Source organism: Lontra canadensis, unplaced genomic scaffold (genome assembly GCF_010015895.1).
Source record: "Lontra canadensis isolate GAN:19392208 unplaced genomic scaffold, GSC_riverotter_1.0 scaffold100, whole genome shotgun sequence".
Lineage (NCBI taxonomy): Eukaryota > Metazoa > Chordata > Mammalia > Carnivora > Mustelidae > Lontra > Lontra canadensis.
The window spans coordinates 5,728,288-5,748,269 of record NW_022631094.1 but is presented as its reverse complement, the minus strand read 5'-3'; the positions used below and the strand labels follow the sequence as shown (position 1 = coordinate 5,748,269).

At 41.5% G+C, this 19,982-nt stretch overlaps 1 protein-coding gene across 14 annotated transcripts in view; it reads right to left on the bottom strand.

Annotated features, from left to right (window-relative positions):
• CREM (cAMP responsive element modulator) overlaps positions 1-777 on the bottom strand; it is a 68,973-nt gene extending 68,196 nt beyond the window's left edge. For 3 of the 14 annotated variants that reach the window (XM_032837855.1, XM_032837858.1, XM_032837871.1), the window contains exon 1: positions 572-772. The gene's annotated coding sequence lies outside the window, so the exon portion shown is untranslated. Of the gene's footprint in view, positions 1-156; positions 177-571 lie in introns of those variants that run through there. The other 11 variants (XM_032837861.1, XM_032837863.1, XM_032837852.1 and 8 more) reach the window with 8 other exon arrangements.
• Between the last annotated feature and the right edge of the window lie 19,205 nt (positions 778-19,982).

Below are 19,982 nucleotides of genomic sequence, written 5' to 3'. Positions count from 1 at the left end.
TGTCGTGTCTGGGGACTCAAGTGACTCAACACCGGTGTTCCCGACTCATGTTTCGGAGAAGAAATGGGTTAAGGCTGATTTCTACCTAAACGAAGTCCATATAATTGAGACAAAGGTGCTACTAATCGTCGGCTGTGGTAAATAAAACGTCCTTACTTCTCGTTTCCTTTTCTTCTCAAAGAGGGAGAACCCCACTCATCAGACCAGAAAGGCTTTTTCCCAAAGACTCGCCCAACTTGTACCAAGTTCAAAAGGAGCCAGGGAGGGCTGCGAGAGCCCAGCAGCCCGCTTCCCGCTCGTTAGAGCTCTGCACTAACCCGAAGGCACCCCGCGGGCGGAGCGGGACAAGTGAGCGGCCGCCGCCACCGGGAGATCCCCGGGGTGGCGCCCCCGGCCGCACTGCTCCCGCTCTCCCCGCCCTCCCCTCGGGCTCGGAGCCCCCCGCTCCCCCGCTCCGGGGCCCCGAGGCCCCCGACCCGTCGACCCGGCTCCGCTCCTCCTCCTGCCTCCGCCTCCTGCGCCGCGTCGCCGGCTCCGAGGTCTCTGGGTCCCGGGCCGGCGCGCCACTTACCCGCCGCGATGGGATTTACGTAGCGGACCTCGTCACTGATTACGGACGGGAGGAGGTGGAGACCGCGAGCCCGACCGCCGCTCAGGAGCGGCGCCGCCGCCCAGCAACCCGGCGCCGGCGCCGGCGGCGGCCCCACGTCGCCCCCACGTCAGCTCTGATGCGGCAGCCGCGGCCTGCCCGCCGAGCCGAGACCAAAAGTAGCGCAGCAGCCGACCGAACCGCGTCCTCGCGCCCCGCCCTCCCCTCCCCCACTCGGCGACTGCCTCCCCGGGGACGCCCGGCGGAAAAAAAATCCAAACTCGAACTCTGCCCCCTGCCGGCCACCAGCAGGAATGCAGCGCTGACAATCCAACAATTAAATGGAACGGGGGGAGGGCAGAAGGGGGAAAATGAGCGGCCAGGGGGCGGGGCCTAAGTGGTGGGGAGGAGCGCCAAGGCGTGGCCTTAGCGCGAAGAGGCGGACCAGGGATGTGGGCGGGGCCGGGAGGGGGAACTGGGATGCGGGGGGAGGAAGACCGAGTCCCGGGCTGGGCCTGTGGGGAGGCCTGGAAACCGGAAGTTGCTTCGCAGCGCGCGCGCCCGAAGGCTAGTTGACTACAAACAAAGCTAACGGTGGTCGCTGGGGTTTGTATCTCGAGGTCGCTTATTCTCTAGGTTGCCGGCTAGGGCGGCTCCATCCCCAACCCAAGCTGAGGTCCCGAGCTTTGTGGGTCCTTCCGGCCAAGGGCGCATCCTGCGGATCCGCCCCAGGTCTGAGGAGCGGACCCCTGGAGCATACCCACTCCCGCGCTCCTGCAGCGTCTGCCATACAGAAAAACGCTTCTAGGTCCCGGATATCCCTCTGGACTTGAGCCTTCAGGGATATCCAACTGGCTGTCCTTGTTCCCCAGCCTGCTGCCGCCTCCCCAGTGACTTTGTGCGTCAGGGTCGTAGAGAAACAGCGAGTTCCCACTTGGAGATGTGACAGAGGAAAGGAAGGCTTTTGGGTGACGCGCAGAAATCCCTGCCTCTAAATGGGGAGAGTTTCGTTTTTATCCCCTGGAAACTGAGGGCTTTCCAGTAAGAGGAACGTTTCTGACCCGCTGTACTCTAGGAACCCATTTATGCATACTCAGAACGTACTAAATTGTAAGGCTGAGTAAGCCCTCCGAAAGGGAGGCTTCGTAGCCTAAAGACAAGCCTCTTTAGGTTCAGGAAAAAGGATTTCAAACAATGATTGCCACCCAACTTTATAGTAGCCAGGAATGTGTCGTGCGGGAGACCAGTGTGAAGGACACCACTTGAAAAACTGCCGAGAAAGAATAGAAACATATCAACAGTGCAGGTAGAGAAGGGAAGCTTTGTGAAAGAACAGAATCTCTGTAGAGTTGGAGAAAATTCTGAACTCTCTTGAGTCCCTGGTTTTGGCCAACCTGAACTACTTCCAGCTATAATGCATACTAGCAGAGATAAAAGAATAAAAATCTGGTAAGTTCACTTCCCCCTTTGACATAAAAGTTCCTCTTGCAATAAAGTAGACGGTGCTCATCTCCACCGCTTGCAAATATTAATGAGGAACATTAGCACATTAACAGAATTAAATTTTAAAAACGGCCAAGTCCTTTTCGTGTATGTGGTTAGACAAGGCGGGCACAGAATAATTATATGTAAATAATACATCTCATTTTAGCTCAGGAAAAAAGGGGTCATTAGAAGGGAAGAGAATAAAACAGGATTATCAAACACTCAAAAATCTTACTGTACACTGTGGTCAAGGTTGACCAGTGCAGGATGAATAGATTTTTAGCTACAAAAATTGAGTGGAAATTGTGATCATTCGCCTTCCCCAAAACGTTGTTCTCCACCTACTTGTTGCTTTCTTTACATAGATAGTTAAAGGACTTAAGATGTAAGTGGTAAATCAACATACACGAAGATGTAAATGTCAACTCTTTTTTTTTAAGATTTTTATTTATTTGACAGATCACAAGTGGGCAGAGAGAAAGGAGGAGGCAGGCTCCCTGCTGAGGAGAGAGCCAGATGTGAGGCTCCACCCCAGGACCCCGGGATCATGACCTGAGCTGAAGGCAGAGGCTTTAACCACTGAGCCACCCAGGCACCCCAATGTCAACTCTTTCTTGAGAGTAGGGGAAGAGTAGTGCCTGGGGTCTAAGGAGAAAGGGCATGACCTAGCAGCAGGAAAGGTACATGCAGTTTCCTATTGCTGCTATGACAAATTACCACAAACTTAGTTATTTAAAACAACACATATTTATTACCTGGCAATCCTATAGACCAAAAGTCCAATACACGTCTCACTGGGCTAAAATCAAGGGGTTGTCGGCTCCAGGGATGCATCCATTTCCTTGCATTTTTCATCTTCTAGAGACCACCCACATTACTTGGTTGATAGCCCTTTTCCTCCAATTTCAAAGCCAGCAACAGCTGGTTGAGTCTTTCTCCTGCTGCCATCTCCATGATTCTGATTCTCACCTCCCTCTTTTACTTATTAAAACTTTGTGATTACATTGGGCCCACCCTGGTAATCCAGGATAATCTTCCCATATCAAAATCAGCTGATTAGCAACCTTAATTCTATCTGTAACCTTATTTCCCTTTGCCATGTGAACTGATTTGTACACAGGATACAGGGATTAGGATATAGATATCCCTGGGGGGGGCGGGCATCATGCTGCCTACCCATAGTAAAGGACTCTAAAATAAACTTGAGCTCTGAGGACAAATCACCTACCTCTCAGGGGTATCCCTTGCAAATAATTCAAACATTTGATTAGAAATGCCAATAAGTGATTTTTCACTTTCTCATTACCTATAATAAAGATAGAAAATTTTAAAATGGGATAAAGAAGAGTGGGTTAGGAAGGCATAAATTTTTTAAATGGAAAGAATAATAGTACCTACTCCTTAGCGTTGTTATAAAGATTAAATAAAGTGTTGCGCCTGGGTGGCTCAGAGGGTTAAGCCTCTGCCTTCGGCTCAGGTCATGATTCCAGGGTCCTGGGACTGAGCCCTGCATCAGGCTCTCTGCTCAGCCAGGAGCCTGCTTCCCTCTCTCTCTCCGCCTGCCTCTCTGCCTACTTGTGATCTCTGTCTGTCAAATAAATAAATAAAATCTTAGAAAAAGAGATTAAAGTATCTACCATAATGTATGTGCTTAATAAATAAGCTGGCCAAAATGGGTGATGGGCATTAAGGAGTGATGAGCACTGGGTGTTATATGTAAGTGCTGAATCACTAAATTCTACACCTGCAACCAATTTTATCATATATGTTAACTAACTAGAATTTAAATAAAAACTTAAAACGGATGGGAAAGCTAGCTATTTTTATCTTGGTCCAGTGTCGAGATTTTTGGGTTCCTCACCTAAGCAATAGTTCTCTGTTGAGGAGAGACAACTAGAACACCTACTTTCCTGAGAAAATACAGGCTGTCAGTCACACCCATATACTCTCTCTTCACATCAAAATATCTTAAATCATCCCTCCCTTTATGCATCAGGAGGAACACCTTCCTCCTCTCCTTTCTAAAACCAGTTATAAGATAGATGTCATTTCTTTCCCATATCAGATCTAGCTCAATTATCTGCTGTCTTGTACCTTTATTCTCTTTCTTCCTCTTGGCTCCTTCTCCTCTGCCTGCAAATGTATTCACATCTGGTCTCTACTTGAAAACTGTTGACACTGCTTCTCCCACTAGAAAGGCTACAGACTTGCCAGCTCTAGGGTATACATTCATATTACATTGTTTGCCCATATGCCTACCGTACCATCTCTTGCCCATCTCTCATTATCAGACTTCTCAAGAAAGAAGGCACTTGCTGTATTCACTTCCTCACCACCTACTCATTTCTTATTTCCTGGCTATCTGATTTTTGCCCTCTCCAGCCCCCAACCCCCCACCACCCCTCACCAGCCAGACAGCTTTCTGATTACAGAATCCGAAACGTTTTTTTTTTCATTCTATAGCTTCCTTGACCTTTTTTTCTAATTAATCCTACCTTCTTAATGTCTCCTCCCTGCGTTTCCATGACATTTGATTCCCCTGGTTTCACTCATCTTTGCTTCCCTAATTTAGATCTGAATTTTCTGCTCTTAATCATCTTCTACATTGTCCTCCTTAGTTATTTCATCATTCTCATTTCTTTTTTTTTTTTTAAGATTTATTTATTTATTTGACAGAGAAATCACAAGTAGGGAGAGAGGCAGGCCGAGAAAGATGGGGAAGCAGGCTCCCTGCTGAGCAGAGAACCCAATGCAGACCACAATCCCAGGACCCTGAGACCATCACCAGAGCCGAAGACAGAGGCCCAACCTGCTGAGCCACCCAGGAGCCCCATCATTCTCATTTCTATTGAAAAGAAAATTCTTAAAGTTATACCCCAACATCCCAACTTCCTTTCCTCACCCCAAATCATATTTCCAACCACCTGATAGAAGTTTCCACTTGCACGGCCTATGATCATTTTCAACTCAACAGATTCAGAACTACCCATATCATCTTTCCTCTCCATTCTTGAACCATGGTTTTTTTTTGTTTGTTTGAACAATGTTACCGACACTTTTCAGTTCTCAGTCATCCTGCCTCTAAACCTTGGAGTCATTTTGGTCATTCTGTACTCTTATCATTGAGGATCCATTTAGGTGATAATTTGAAGTGTATGCCATGTTCTAGGCTATATGCTAACAACTCAATTTGCATCCGTCCTTTCCTTCTCATTCCCACTATTACCAGTGACTGGGGTCATGCTTGCCTCCAATATAGTTCACCTAAGTATTTCTGTTTCATTTTTTCCAATACATCGCTCTTGTGATTTGATTTCTCTTTTTAAAAATCTTGAATAATTGGAGAGGGTGGTTGGGTTATGGACACTGGGCAGGGTATAGGATATGGTGAGTGCTGTGAAATGTGTAAGCCTGATGATTCAGAGACCTGTACCCCTGGGGCAAATAATACAATATGTTAATAAAAATAAATAATCTTGAATGATTAGAGGGACTGGGACTTAAGGGGCCAAAGGTGGAAAGGAGATTGAATTCCCTTTGGTGACCTCTTGAATTTTCTACTATATGTATGCATTACATATTCTAAAAACAAACAAAAAAATAGTTAAAACAAACAAAAAACTTCAGTGAGATTTTATTGGCTAAGTTTAGCATAAAGCCTTCATTATGTGGGTCCAACTTAAGTTTCAGCCCTATTCCAAGTTAGTCCCTTGTGTTTTGTACTACACTGGTCCATGTCATACCTTGTGGCACATCAGAGTCCTGTGAAGAGCTTGTCAAACGGATGTACCCAGGCTGTAGGCCCACTTATAAGTCAGAATCCCCAAAGAAAGGGCCTGGAAATCTACCTCTTTCAGATCAGTCTAGTGAGCTGCAAGATTATTACTAGACAGCACTTTAGCCAAACCTTACTACTTACTGTTCCGGATAATTACCTTACATCTTCTAATCTTTTTTGCTTTTATTCACTCCATTTTCTCATAAGTTCTATCTGCCTGTTAAAGATACAGCCCACATACTATCTCCTTTACTCATCCTCTTTAGAAATAATCTATCCCCTCTTTGCTTGCAATTAGTGATTGTTGTCAGGATCTAGAGCCAGAATTCTGAGTTAAAATTCCTATTTTGTTACTTCACTAGCTGTGGAAATGTTAGGCAAGTTTCTAAACCTCTCTATGCCTCAGTTTCTTCACCTGTTAATGGGGATGAAATTAGTACCTGCCTCATAGGTTGTTATGAAAATTCATGTGGGTAAGTGTGTAGAATTTTGTGCTTGGCCCGAAGTAAGCACTGAATAAATGTTAGCTATAATTAACACTTTATGACTTGTACAAGTTCCTTCATTGACTTGTGTGGGATCTAAGCTCTAGAAAGTCTTAAAAATCTAATTTGACTCCTTTATTTTATAAATTAGAAAGTGGAGGGGTGTCTGGGTGGCCCAGTCGGTCAAGTGTCTGACTCTTTTGATTTCCACTCAGGTCATGATCTCAGGGTTTTAGGATGAAGCCCCACATCAGTCTCTGTGCTTAGTGGGGAGTCTGCTTAAGGATTCTCTCTCCCCCTCTCCCTTCGCCCCCTCTCCCCTGCACATGCTCTCTCTCAAAAAGATAATTTTTTTTTTTGAAAAAAGAAAAGAAAGTGGAGGCTGAGTAATTATAATGCTTACTTTGGCTAATGAGTAGTAATAGCAGGACTAGGATCCAGGCTTTATGACTTTTTTTTTTTTAAGATTTTATTTAGTTATTTGACAGAGAGAGAGAGATCACAAGTAGGCAGAGAGGCAGGTGTCGCTATTTGGGGGGGCGGGGAAGCAGGCTCCCTGCTGAGAAGAAAGCCCAATGCAGGGCTCAATCCCAGGACCCTGAGACCATGACCTGAGCCTAAGGCAGATGTTCATCCCACTGAGCCACCCAGGTGCCCCCAGGCATTGTGACTTTTAAATCTATACTACTTCTATTATACCACAAGTTTTCAGAATTTTGCATTGTTTAAATGACTACCCACCTACTTTATTTACCAATTTACCACAGGTGAGAGAGAAAATGGATTCATTTGAAAGTAATTTACACAGGCCCTTTCTATTCAAGCTTTAGGATTTAAGACTAACAAATATATTGTGCTTAGTTTAAATATCTGAGAAAAGTAAAACAAGTCAATGTAATATATACTTGATTTATGATGTCTCCAATTTGCTCTTTGGGAAGAAATGTTTCATTCTACCAAAAAGTTAACAGTCCTAGCTTCCAAGGTGGAAAATATCTTTTCATATGGGTGTGTGTTCTTTGTTTTTTGAGTTTTATAAACTTAAACATCCCAATCTAATGGCTCTGAACTCACCAGAATATCTAAAATATTTATTTATACAACCTCACACCACTGAATTCTTTAAAACTAGGAGATTGTTTGCAGTCTTTAAACTATTGTAATTTTTAAATCATAAAAATATAATGAAAACGTACTTTCAAATGTTTCCTACATGTTTTTATTGACAACAAATTCAGTTGCTGCTGAGATTTACTTTTTTCCACATACAATTGTATGTACATTGTAGCTATTGTTAGAACCGTAAGTCCTGGAAAACTAAGAAGCTTGGCTGAAGTTGACCACTGTTCAGCCTCGGAAATTGCAGGATTTTTTAGAATTAATGTAGCAACTTCATTCTGTTCTCCAAATATTTTTGATATAATAATGATGGTAATTAGTGTTTCTTTTATTTTTATACTTTTAAGTATGTAAATGAGATGCTAGAGGAATACCAGCATGGCAAAGACATGAATGATAATTCATAGAGCATATGAACTGCTTTCTGATTACTTTATTAATTATTAAAAAAGAAATTTGAAACTAGTCCCAGAATTAAATCCAATGACTATTATTTAAGACATTTTAAAAGAATTGAGCGCCATGTTAAGAGAAGATTAGAAAGTTACTGGATTGAATATGACAACATCCCCCATGACCAAGAGGGCTCATTTCAACAACTTTTTGGTTAGGACAAGATTCTAAAGACAAATTTCCATTACACTAAATGGCAGCTATCAAGACTCAGATACATGGTTGTCAGAAAAAGGAGAAATCAAGGTAAGCCAAACTAAAAACAGATATCAAGAACTAGCAAGAGCTGGATAAAAAGCATTAGGTTGAGTTGATTCAGATGCTGAAATGGGCAACAGATCAGACTAAAAAGAAGGAAAAAGAGACTAGACCAACACAGGAGAGGAGTTGTCAGGGGTATAACTTAGGGTTGATGTTCTGGAATCCTAAACCAGATTATTAGCAAAAAAGTTTAGTGGGGAGAGAAGGAGAAAATAAGAGAAGAAAAGTAAAATGGTAGAAGAATGGGGATATATATATATTTGTGTGTGTGTGTGTGTGTGTGTGTGTACATACACATATATATGTATGTATTTATATACCCTTCAAGTCTTTAAGAACTAGAACAAGGGAGAGGCCAAGCATTTAAAAAAAAAAGAGATTATCACTACCAACACATTGGAAAAGGCCTCTGTGTCACAATTGTTCTTCTATGTCCTTAACCCCTCTCTCAGCCTCCTTTTCTTTTTGGCTCCACTGAGTCACCCAGGCGCCCCGGAGAGATTTTTCAAATACCTACCACACTCCCTTTCTTGTGCCTTTGAGTGCTCATATTACACACTCAGGTCCCCTATAGGCTTCAGTGCTCTCTGTAATTGGGATTCTGTGCCTTCTTAAATAGCCACACCTGTGTCACACCCCTGTGCTCACCCTTAGTTTCTCCTTTCCTCTTTTGAACTCCTGCTTAGTTGCTAAAGGAGGGCGGAAAAAACCGTCTTCTTTCTTTCTCTGATTCTATTTAATTTAGGAAGCCACAAACACGTCTAATCATGCTCCTTGGGCAAAAGAGTAGAGTAAATAACACAAGCTGTACCAAGGAAAAAAAATGTTTCAAGTTTTAAAATAAAGTTAGGCTAAAAAAGAGCCAATGCCCTCGATCTCTAAAAAACTCTTTAATATGCATAGTTCTATTTAGAATTTCCAGAAAAGTCTCCATTTGATCACCTGAAGTATTTTTTTAAATTTGCAGCATACAAAATAGGTTTTAAATTACTTCTTTTTAATTAACTCTTAAATTACTACTTTATCTTTCTTCTATTTGTTAATTATTTATAATGCAAAGGCATTGAGAAATATTCACGGAGGACATGCTTCATTGAAGGAAAACAGTCCATTATAATTACAGTATGGCTTATATAGGCTTCATGGTACAATTATTTATACTATTTTTGTCATGGAAAATATTTTTCCTTCTAAACAGTTAATTTTTTATTAAACCTAAAATGTAGTTCACCTATAAATTGGATACAATGTTCAAATTGAGAGATTAATGAATTGATAATAAAACATTCTGAACTAAATCTTGACTTGTATAGATCAATCAAGATGAGATGGATTTTTTTATGTTGTCAATTACTGAACTATGCTATTTCAGGACTTTTGCACATGCTGTTCCCTGTGACTATAATGCTTTTCCCCTTCTTTTGACTGTTTAATTTCAATCCATCCTTCAGAGCTTGGCTCATTCACTATCTCTTCTTCAATGAAGCTTCCTTTTATTTGGCAGACTGGATTAAGACCCTTTAACCATTTATGTTTTCATTTTATTTAGGCATCTCTTTTGTATTTACCATAATTGTAATTAAGTAATAATGTCAACATGTATTTTTTTAAAAGATTATTTATTTATTTATTTGACAGGCGGAGATCACAAGTAGGCACAGAGGCAGGCAGAGAGAAAGAGGAGGAAGTAGGCTCCTCCCTGAGTGGAGAGCCTGATGCGGGGCTTGATCCCAGGACCCTGGAATCATGACCTGAGCCGAAGGCAGAGGCTTTAACCCACTGAGCCACCCAGGCATCCCCATCAATGTGTATAAAGCCTATTTCCCTGCCAACATTTTTTTTTAAGATTTTATTTATTCATTTGACAGACAGAGATCACAAGTAGGCAGAGAAGCAGGCATTGAGGGGGGGCGGTAAGCAGGCTCCCTGCTGAGCAGAGAGCCCGATTCGGGACTCGATCCCAGGACCCTGGGATCATGACCTGGGCTGAAGGCAGAGACTTAACCCACTGAGCCACCCAGGCGCCCCTCCCTGCCAACATTTAACTTTGTGATGGCACTGTTTCCCTCTTCTCAATTATCCCTTAAAATAACCTTTAAGAAGACATGACGTTATGGAGAACGCATTAAATAGCTTCCAAAACAGCTGAATGCTCACACCAGACTTCTAAATATCTGTTTGTTTGCTTTTGTTTGACTTATCTAGTTCAGTGCTATGTGCTAGAAATGTTTAATAACTGTTTTCTAGTAAGATGAGAACTAAGATGCTATTATTGAGTCATGTGAAAAATGTACCTGAAGTGAAGGATTAGCCAGTATGTCTCTGTAAAACATGAGGTAAATGATATCCATATTATCTGTGTATAAAATGCCTTATTTGCAAGCATGCTTCATCAATAACAAGTACTTGAACTAGAATTTACCAAGTTCTTAGGCTTCATAAATTGACAACCTCTTATTTTGTAGGTTATAGTGCCATCATGTGGATGTCATTTTCCTAAAATGAAATGTAACATTTTGGTAATAGAGATTATTTATTATGATTGGGAAACCCAGTCACCCACACACAGGCATGACAGCTTATAATTTAGTACTGATTTCTAAGACTGTGTATTTCACTGGAAATTTCTGAATCTGAGTTGTTAGCATGCAGAATTTGGAAACCTTCATTTAGATGATAAAAAGAGACTTTCTGAATATAATAGCTTGGAGGTTCATGCAGTCTCTACGGATGGTCAGGCTTTTTTTTTTTTTTTAAACTAATGTTTATCATAGAGAATACAAATGAACAACCAGATGAAAAGATGCATAGGTCTAGAAAGATCCCAAGCACAGGAGCTTCTGTCTGTTGGGGTTGGGGTGTGCCACCGTCCTAGCACAGGGATATATTCACCAACCTGGAAACTCTCCGAATCCCATAGTTTAGAGATTTTTATAGAGTCTGCATCACGTAGGCAATCTCCAGCCCCCAGAGGACCAGGAGTTGGGCTAATGGTTCCAAGCTTCCTTTCTTTTTAATTTTTTAAGATTTTATTTATATATTTGAGAAAGAGAGAGAGAAAAAGAGAGAGAGAGCATGAGAGGGAGGGAGGGGCAGAGGAAGAGGAAGAAGCAGACTCTCAACTGAGCAGGGAGCACCATGCGGGGCTTGATTCCAGGACCCTGAGATCATGACCTGAGCCAAAGGCATACACTTAACCAACTGAACCACCCAGAGGCCCCTAAATATTTAAGTGTATTCATTTGACAGAGAGAGTGCACAAGTTGAGGGGGGCAGACTCCCCACTGAGCAGGGACCTTGATACTGAGCTTGATCCCAGGTCCTGGGATCACGACCTGAGCTGAAGGCAGCCTTCCAGGTGCCCCTAAAATTTCTAAGCTTTTAATCATGGCCTGGTTTTTCTGATGACCAGCCCCCATCCTGAAGCTATCCAGGAGGCCACAAAGAGGTGCCTTTTTTTTTTTTTTTAAGAATTTATTTGACAGAAAAAGAGAGAGAGAGAGAGAGACATAGAGAGGGAATACAAGTAGGGAGAGTGGGAGAGGGAGAAGTGGGTTTCCTGCTGAGCAGGGAGCCTGATGCTGGGGCTTGATCTCTGGGATCATAGCCTGAGCCACAGGCAGATGTTTAACCAACAGAGCCACTCAGGTGTCCCAAGAGGTGCCTTATTAAAACAAAAGGTGTTCCTGTCACTCAGGATATTACAAGGGAGGTAGGAGCCCTATGTCAGAAACCAAGACCAAAGACCAAATATTAGGGCAAAAGATGTTCCTAGCATCCCTATCACTTGGCAGATTACAAGAGTTTCAGGATCTTTGCCCCTGGTTCCTCTGTGTCAGGAACCAGGGGCAAAGATCAAATATATATTTCTAATTATAAAATAATTAGCCATTCTATGGGTGTGCAGAGGTATCTCATTGTTATTTTTATTTATAGATTTCCCAAATGTCTAAGGATGTTGTGTTGAGCATCTTTTTTTTTTTGAATTTTATTTTTTATATACATATATGTTTTTTCCCCAGGGGTACAGGTCTGTGAATCGCCAGGTTTACACACTTCCCCACACTCATCATAGCACATTGTGTTGAGCATCTTTTTATGTGCTTATTTTACTTATTTGTGTCTTCTTCGGTGAAATATCTTTGCCCATTAAAAAAAATTGTTTTTTACTTTCTTACTATTGGCTTTTGAGAATTACTTACACATTCTGATAAAAGTCCTTATCATATATGTTTTCTATAAGTATTTTCTCCCTTTCTCAGTTTGTTTCTTTTTTCTTTTTAATTTTTTAAATTAACATTATATATTAATATATTATGTATTATTTGTTTCAGGGGTATAGGTCTGTGATTCACCAGTCTTACCCAACACCCAGAGCTCACCACAACACATACCCCCACAATGTCCATCACCCAGTCACCCCATCCCCCCACCCCCTACCCTCTAGCAATCCTCAGTTTGTTTCCTAAAATTAAGAGAGTTTGTTTCTTTATTACCCTACTAATGCCTTTTTTTTTAAAAGATTTTATTTATTTATTTGATGGAGATCACAAGTAGGTAGAGAGAGAGAGAGAGAGAGAGAGAGAAGCAGGCTCCCTACTGAACAGAGAGCCTGAAGCAGGGCTTGATCCCAGGGCCCTGAGATCATGACCTGAGCTGAAGGCAGAGGCTCAACCCACTGAGCCACCCAGGCACCCCATACTAATGCCTTTTGAAGAAAAGTTTTTAACTCTGATGAAATCCAGTCTATCACTTTGTTATTTTGTGAATCAAGCCTTTGGTATCATACATAAGAAATCTTTGCCTCAAGAGCAAAGATTTTTTTCATATGTTTTCTTCAAGAAGGATAATAATTTCAGATTTTACTGTCCATTTTCTTTTTTTTTTAAGATTCTTTAATTTATTTGACAGAGAGAGAGACAGTGAGAGAGGGAACACAAGCAGGGGGAGTGGGAAAGAGAGAAGTAGGCTTCCTGCTGAGCAGAAAGCCCTATGTGGGGCTCAATCCCAGGACCCTCAGTCCATGACTCAAGCCAAGGGCAGATGCCCAACCACTGAGCCACCCAGGCACCCCATTTTTATTTCTTTACTTTCTTTATTTCTGGTTAGCTAGGCTCTGAATAAGAAATCAGAAGCCAAAGTCTTTTTTGCCATGTTCTGAAAAAGTAATAGTAGAAAATAGATGTTAATATAAGGAATCAACAGAATCACTTTGGAATGGCTCAGGAGAGGAGAGTGGTATAGTCTAAGGAAAATAGTTCCAAAACAAAAATGTTCCCTGAAAATTCTAGCAAATCTAGATGTAAATAACAAAAATACTTGTATGTAAATATAAAAATATTTGTATAAAAATAAAATACACAATTCTTAATGTAAATAACAAATCCTTAATGTAAATAACAAAAATATTTGTATAGAAGGCTAGTTGCAGTGACTTTCACGGAGATCTAAAAATGAGTAGTGAATCCCCTCAATGTTAAACTGACATCTGCCAGAGACTACAACATGATAAAAGTTCAAGCAACTCTACAGTGCAAATGTGGACCCACAGAATGTAGAGTTGGAAGTCACTTTAGAATTCTTCTGCATTGAAGTTTTATTAACTCCTTTTTAAGATAGATAAATGAACTGTACAATTACTCTCTTTGAAGCTGAGACTGAACCCTTAAGTCCTCCAAGAAGGAGGATGTGGTTGGAAATGTCCTCTGGATTTCTCAGTTAGAATATTATTTAATAAACATTGAGTGTTACTTTGTGCAGGCATTGTATATAGGCAATAAAAATGTAAGGGAGTTCCTGTCCAGGGTTAGGGAAAACAGGAATGTGCAGGATCTTTGGGAAATAACAACTTTTTTTTGTTTGTTTGTTTGTTTTGTTCATACCACATTTTATTTATCCATTCATTAATCACCACTTGGGTTGCTTCCACATTCTAACCATTGTGTATAATGTTGCTATAAACATAGTTGCAGGGTGCCTGGGTGGCTCAGTGGGTTAAGCGTCTGCCTTCCTCTTAGGTCATGATCTCAGCGTCCTGGGATCAAGCTCTCTGCCCAGCAGAGAGCCTGCTTCCCCCTCTCTCTCTGCCTGCCTCTCTGCCTACTTGTGATTTCTCTCTCTATGTGTCAAACAGACAAATAAAATCTAAAAAACAAAAACATGGATGCACAAATATCTCTTCAAGTCCCAGATGAGGCTCCCTTGCTGAGCAGGGAGCCTGATGCAGGGTTGATCCCTGGACCCTGAGACCATGACCCAAGCCAAAGGCAAAGACTTAACCCACTGAGCCATCCAGGTACCCCTATTATTTTTTTCTTCTGCTTTCTTTGGGTGTAATTTGCCCTCTTTTTCTATTCTTGAGGTAGAAGCTTAAATAATTAATCTGAGATGTTTATTGTTTTGTAGTGAAAGCATTAATGTCATAAATTTTCCTGAAAATTGAAGTACTGATTCAATAGCATCTACAAAGTATTACATGTTACACTTTCATTTAAAAATTTTTTTTAATTTAAATTCAATTTAGTTAACATGGAGTATGTTAGTTTCAGGGATAGAATTTAGTGATTCATCAGTTGCATATAATACCCAGTGCTCGTTATATCAAGTGACCTCCTTAATGCTCATCACCCAGTTACCTCATCCTCACCTCCCTGCCAGCAACCCTCAGTTAGGGTCCTATAATTAAGAGTCTTTTATGGTTTGCCTTCCTCTGTGTTTTTATCTTACTCTATTTCTCTTTCCCTTCCCCTATGTTCATTTCTTTTGTTTCTTAAGTTCCACATATGAGCGAGATCATATGACAGTTGTCTTTCTCTAACTGACTTATTTCAGTTAGCATAACCCTCTAGTTCCATCCACATCATTGCATACATTTTCATTTTCATTCATTTCAAAATATTTTCTAATTTCCTTTTTGTTTTCTCCTTTGCCTTGTGGGTTATATAAAAAATGTCTTCTTTGTGTTGGTGACAAATTCTCTTAGCTTTTGTTTTTCTGAAAAAGTCTTTATTTTGACTTCAATTTTGAAAGATGTTTTTGCTGGCTAAGTAGTTCTGGATTAACAATTTTTTTCCCCGTGCTTTAAAGATACCCTTCATATTTTTCTGACTTTCATAGTTTCTGATGAGAAATATGTTTTAATTCTTTCTTTCCATATAATGGTGTTCTTTTTCTCTGGCTGTTGTGTTTTTAAAGACTTATTTATTTTTTATTTTAGAGAGAGGTGGGGGGAGGGGCAAAGAGAGAGAGAGAAACTTAAGCACACTCCGTGCTGAGCACAGAGCCTAATGCAAGGCTCAACCCCACAACCCTGAGATCATGACCCAAGCTGAAACCAAGAGTCTGGCACTTAACCTATTGCACCACCCAGGCACCTTCTCTGGCTGCTTTTAAGATGTTCTATCATTGGTGTTCAGCAATTTGATGATGATGTGCCTTGTAATGTTTTTCTTCGTATATATTCTGCTTGTGGTTCGTTGAGCTTCTAGGATCTGGTAAGTTTTCATTAAATTTGGAAAATATTTTGGCTATTATTTCTTTAAAACTTCTTTGCTGCCTGCCTGTTTCTAGATCCCATCTACACATACATAGACCATTTCACATTATCCCACAGGTAACTGATACTTTATTCATTTTGTTTTCTCTTTGTGCTTCTATTATAGATTCTATTGCTGGTTCTTCAAATTCACTGATGTTTTCTTCTGCAGTGTCTGGTCGGCTTTTAACCCTGCACAGTGCATTTTTAAATTTCAGGTGTATTTTCATTTTAAGAAGTTCTATTTGGGCCTTTAATATAGTTTTCCTTTCTCTTTTCATCATGTCCATGTTTTCCTTTATCTTTGTGAGTATATATTGTGTGTCTATAAGGTCTGTTTTAAATACTATTCCTCCCAGATTCAACATATTATTTCTAAATTTGTTTCTATTGATTGATTTCTCTATTTTTCTCCTGATTATGGATCATATTTTCTTGTTTCTTTGCATATTTCATAATTTTTTAAAAGATTTTATTTATTTATTTGACAAAGAGAAACACAGTGAGAGAAGGAACACTAGCAGGGGGCAGTGGGAGAGGGAGAAGCAAACTCACCCCTAAGCAGGGAGCCTGATGCAGGGCTTGATCCCAGGACCCTGAGACCATGACCCAAGCCAAAGGCAGATGCTAAATGACTAAGCCACCCAGGCACACCCAGCATAGTTCGTAATTTTTAATCACATGACAGATATTGTGAATTTTACATTGTTGGTGACTGGATTTTATTGAATTTCTTTAAATACTGTATAGGTAAGTACTTGAAATTAGATCCTTTTGAGATTTTAAGATTACTAGGGTAGATGAACAGCCTTTAGTTTTGGATGATTTTAATCCCATAATTAGGCAATACTTTTCTGAGAATGCTATTTGATTGCCCTGTATAATACAAGATCTTCCCACTGTGGCTTATGGGATCGTAAGTAATTTATTCCCTATCCTGTGTAAGGTCTAGGAATTACTTTGTCTATTATACTCCATAGGTCATTTCTTGGACCCAGTTATACTCTTTTACTGCATGCACAGCCCAAAACTCAGCCAAAGACTCCTCCAGGTCTCAACCTATCTTTAGAGAGTTCTAACTTCTGTACTACTCTGTCCTGCAAATTCTAGGGCTTTGGCCTCCCTGAACACTTGTATCTATCTCTTCAGTTCAGTCAAAGATCTAGACTCTGTCTAGGTTCCCCTGTGCTGCAGCCTGGAAGCTGGTGAATTGATGAACTAGTTCAATTTAGGGCTCACTTCGTGTTTTCCCTTCCTTCAGGGATCACAGTCTTGCACTCCCTGTTATTTAGTGTCTGAAAACTGTTGTTTTATGTATTTTGTCTGGTTTTCTTGTTTTAGACAGAAGGATAAATACAATTCTAGTCTTTCCATCTTGGCTAAAAACAGATGAGTTTTCCGCAAATTTTTGTAATATTGGGTTGGAGTTAAGATGATGGAGTAGTAGGAAGATCCTATGCTTGCCTCAAACACAGCTAGATCAGTATCAAATTATTCTGAACACTCAGGGAAATCAATATGAGGACTGAGAGAACAAACTGCACGACTAGAGGAAGAAAAGAGGCCACATCGAGGAGGTAGGAGATATAGAGATGTGATTTAGGGGAGAGAAAAAATCACCAGTGCTATGGAGGGGAGGGAGCTCTGATGAGGCAGAGAGGAGAGAAAGATAGAGAAAAAACAGTGCAGTACATTGCACAAGAAAGACACTTCTCCAAAACCGTTGATGGGGGAAACGAGAGGGGCTGATTATTGCATGTTTACAATCAGTAAAGCTCAAAGACGTAAAGTTCTAGAAGTGTGAGCCGTTACTGGGTGTGGTCTGGCAGATGTAGCTGTGCTCCTGTGGAGAAAGAGGGCAGAGGCCTGGGAGTGGACAGCATGGTCTGAGGATCCCCTGGGCCACACTAGAAGAGACAGTTTCCCTTCTTAGAGTACATTTGGGAGAGGCAGCACTGCCCTTCTGGGGACAAAATAGACAAAGGCTGCCATTCGTTAACATACCAACAGAACTGCCTGCAAAGGCTTTTCACTGTGCTTTACCATAAACTCCCAAGACCTGGGTGTTTGTGTGATTGCTCCTCTGGAACAAACCAACACCAGTCCCAGCACGGCAAGACCCTCCTCCAGAGGATCAGTGTGGGTCTGTGCCATGACAGGTCACTAAAACTGGAGTTTTGAAACCTACCCATTGCACCTGAGATAAAACACAGTAGCGTTGTGCTGCCAGGTGGGCAGAGGACTGGGATACAGACAGGGTGAACACAGGAATCTGAAGGATACGTGGGACAAATGAGGTAAGATTGTTTGCTCTTCTGTGAGGTCTTCTTGCATAGCAGCAGAATGAACTCCCCTCTCCAAGGACAAGATAGCTGGCTGACACATTTCCTGCCACCCTTCCACATTGATCAGGACAGATGGACGTCAGTGAGCAGCACAGCGCCCCACAGTGGAGACTTGAGCAGTATATACCAGGCGCCCCACCCTGTATTTTGTTGATGCTTCTGAACTAGGTAGGACAAGTGTGTCTGAGAGTCAGAGCCGCAGTGGGCTCCTCCCCTGGAAGAACTGCACAACATCCACCGCCCCCCAACACACACCCAGCCTACTGACCACTGGGTGCTACAGAGCTTAAGCTCTAGGGGAAATAGGCTCTACCTTCTTTTAACAAACTAACCAAAACACACGTAGTTAAAACTCACCACGCAGGAGGTGCCTGGGTGGCTCAGTCGGTTAAGTGCCTGACTTCAGCTAAGGTCATGATCTCAGGGTCCTGGGATTGGGAACTGTACAGGGTGCCCTGCTCAGCAGGAGTCAGCTTGTCCCTCCGGCCACTCCTCCTGCTCACAGGTGTGCTCACTTGCCCCCCCCATAAATAAATAAAATCTTAGAAAACAAACAAACAAAAAACCTCATCACACACTGAACAAGGTCCAAACACTCACCATCTCACCACTGCAGTCAAGGAGAAACTTTGCAGAGGACTGATCTGAGGGAAAGAGAGCCAAAGCAGCACAGTATACACAGCACAGACCAGAAACACTTCCTGAAGTGCCACCTGGACAGTATATAACTTCTTCTTAATATAGCCATTACTCTTGGGATCTGGAAACATAACAGGCTTTCTTAACACACAAAAGACAGAGACCTAGACAAAATGCCAAGATGGAGCAATTCACCTGAAAGGAAAGAACACGAAGAGGTCACGGCCAGGGATCTAATCAATGATACATGTAATAAATAATATTTATTTATTATTCTGAGCCAGAATTTAAAACAACAATCATAAGGATATTCACAGGGTTTGAGAAAATCATAGAAGACACCAGGGAGTCACTTTCCACAGAGATAAAAGACCTAACATTTGGGGGGGGGGAAATGCTATAACAGAGATGCAAAACTGGATGAAAAAAAAAACAAAACTGAGCACAAGGATGGAAGAAGCAGAGGAATGAATGAGTGACATAGAAGATAAAATTATGGGAAAGCCTGGGTGGCTTAGTTGGTTAAGCTTCTGCCTTGGCTCAGGTCATGATCCTGGAGTCCCAGGATCGAGCCCTGCATTGGGCTCCCTGCTCTGTGGGGAGTCTGTTTCTCCCTCTCTCTGCTCATGCTCTCTCTCTCTCTCTCAAATAACTAAATACAATCTTTTTTTAAAAAGAGAAAAATTTCCCTTCCTCAGGGCCCGCATATCTATGGACAGACTACAGTATTCATGACTTGGGCCTCGTCAGTGCAGGTACCAAATTCCCCCCTAAAGTGTTGGAGAATAAGCATCTCTCAGCCAAAATTTGCCTATTGAATCCCATTTTCTCTCCAACTTTTTCTCTGCAGTTGAAGAGAACACATTCAAGAATCACGTCCGTGTGGGGGATTTACCGCTTGCTAAAATGTTAGTTTAAAAGAAAGGCACTCCAAAACTTCTTTGCTTGTCTAATTCCTTACAGCATTAGCATTCTGCTTAATATAGTCTCTTCATCTATAGTGAGAATTCCAAACTGGAAACCTGTCACTACTTTTGAACTCTGGGGAAAAAAAATAATTTTGTGATCCGTTTTCAGCCACCTTCCACACTGATCCCACCATCAGCTTTAACGGTTATTTTCAAATAAAAAACAATAAGAAGACACGTTTATTTTAGATAAACCTCAGTGGAATTAAAAAAGTGAAATGAAGGCCAAAACATACACCAAGCATAACACCTGAAAATCAGACGAATTATCTACACGGTCAGAAACAAACAACACAGCTAAATTCGATCTCGGTGATCACTCCCAT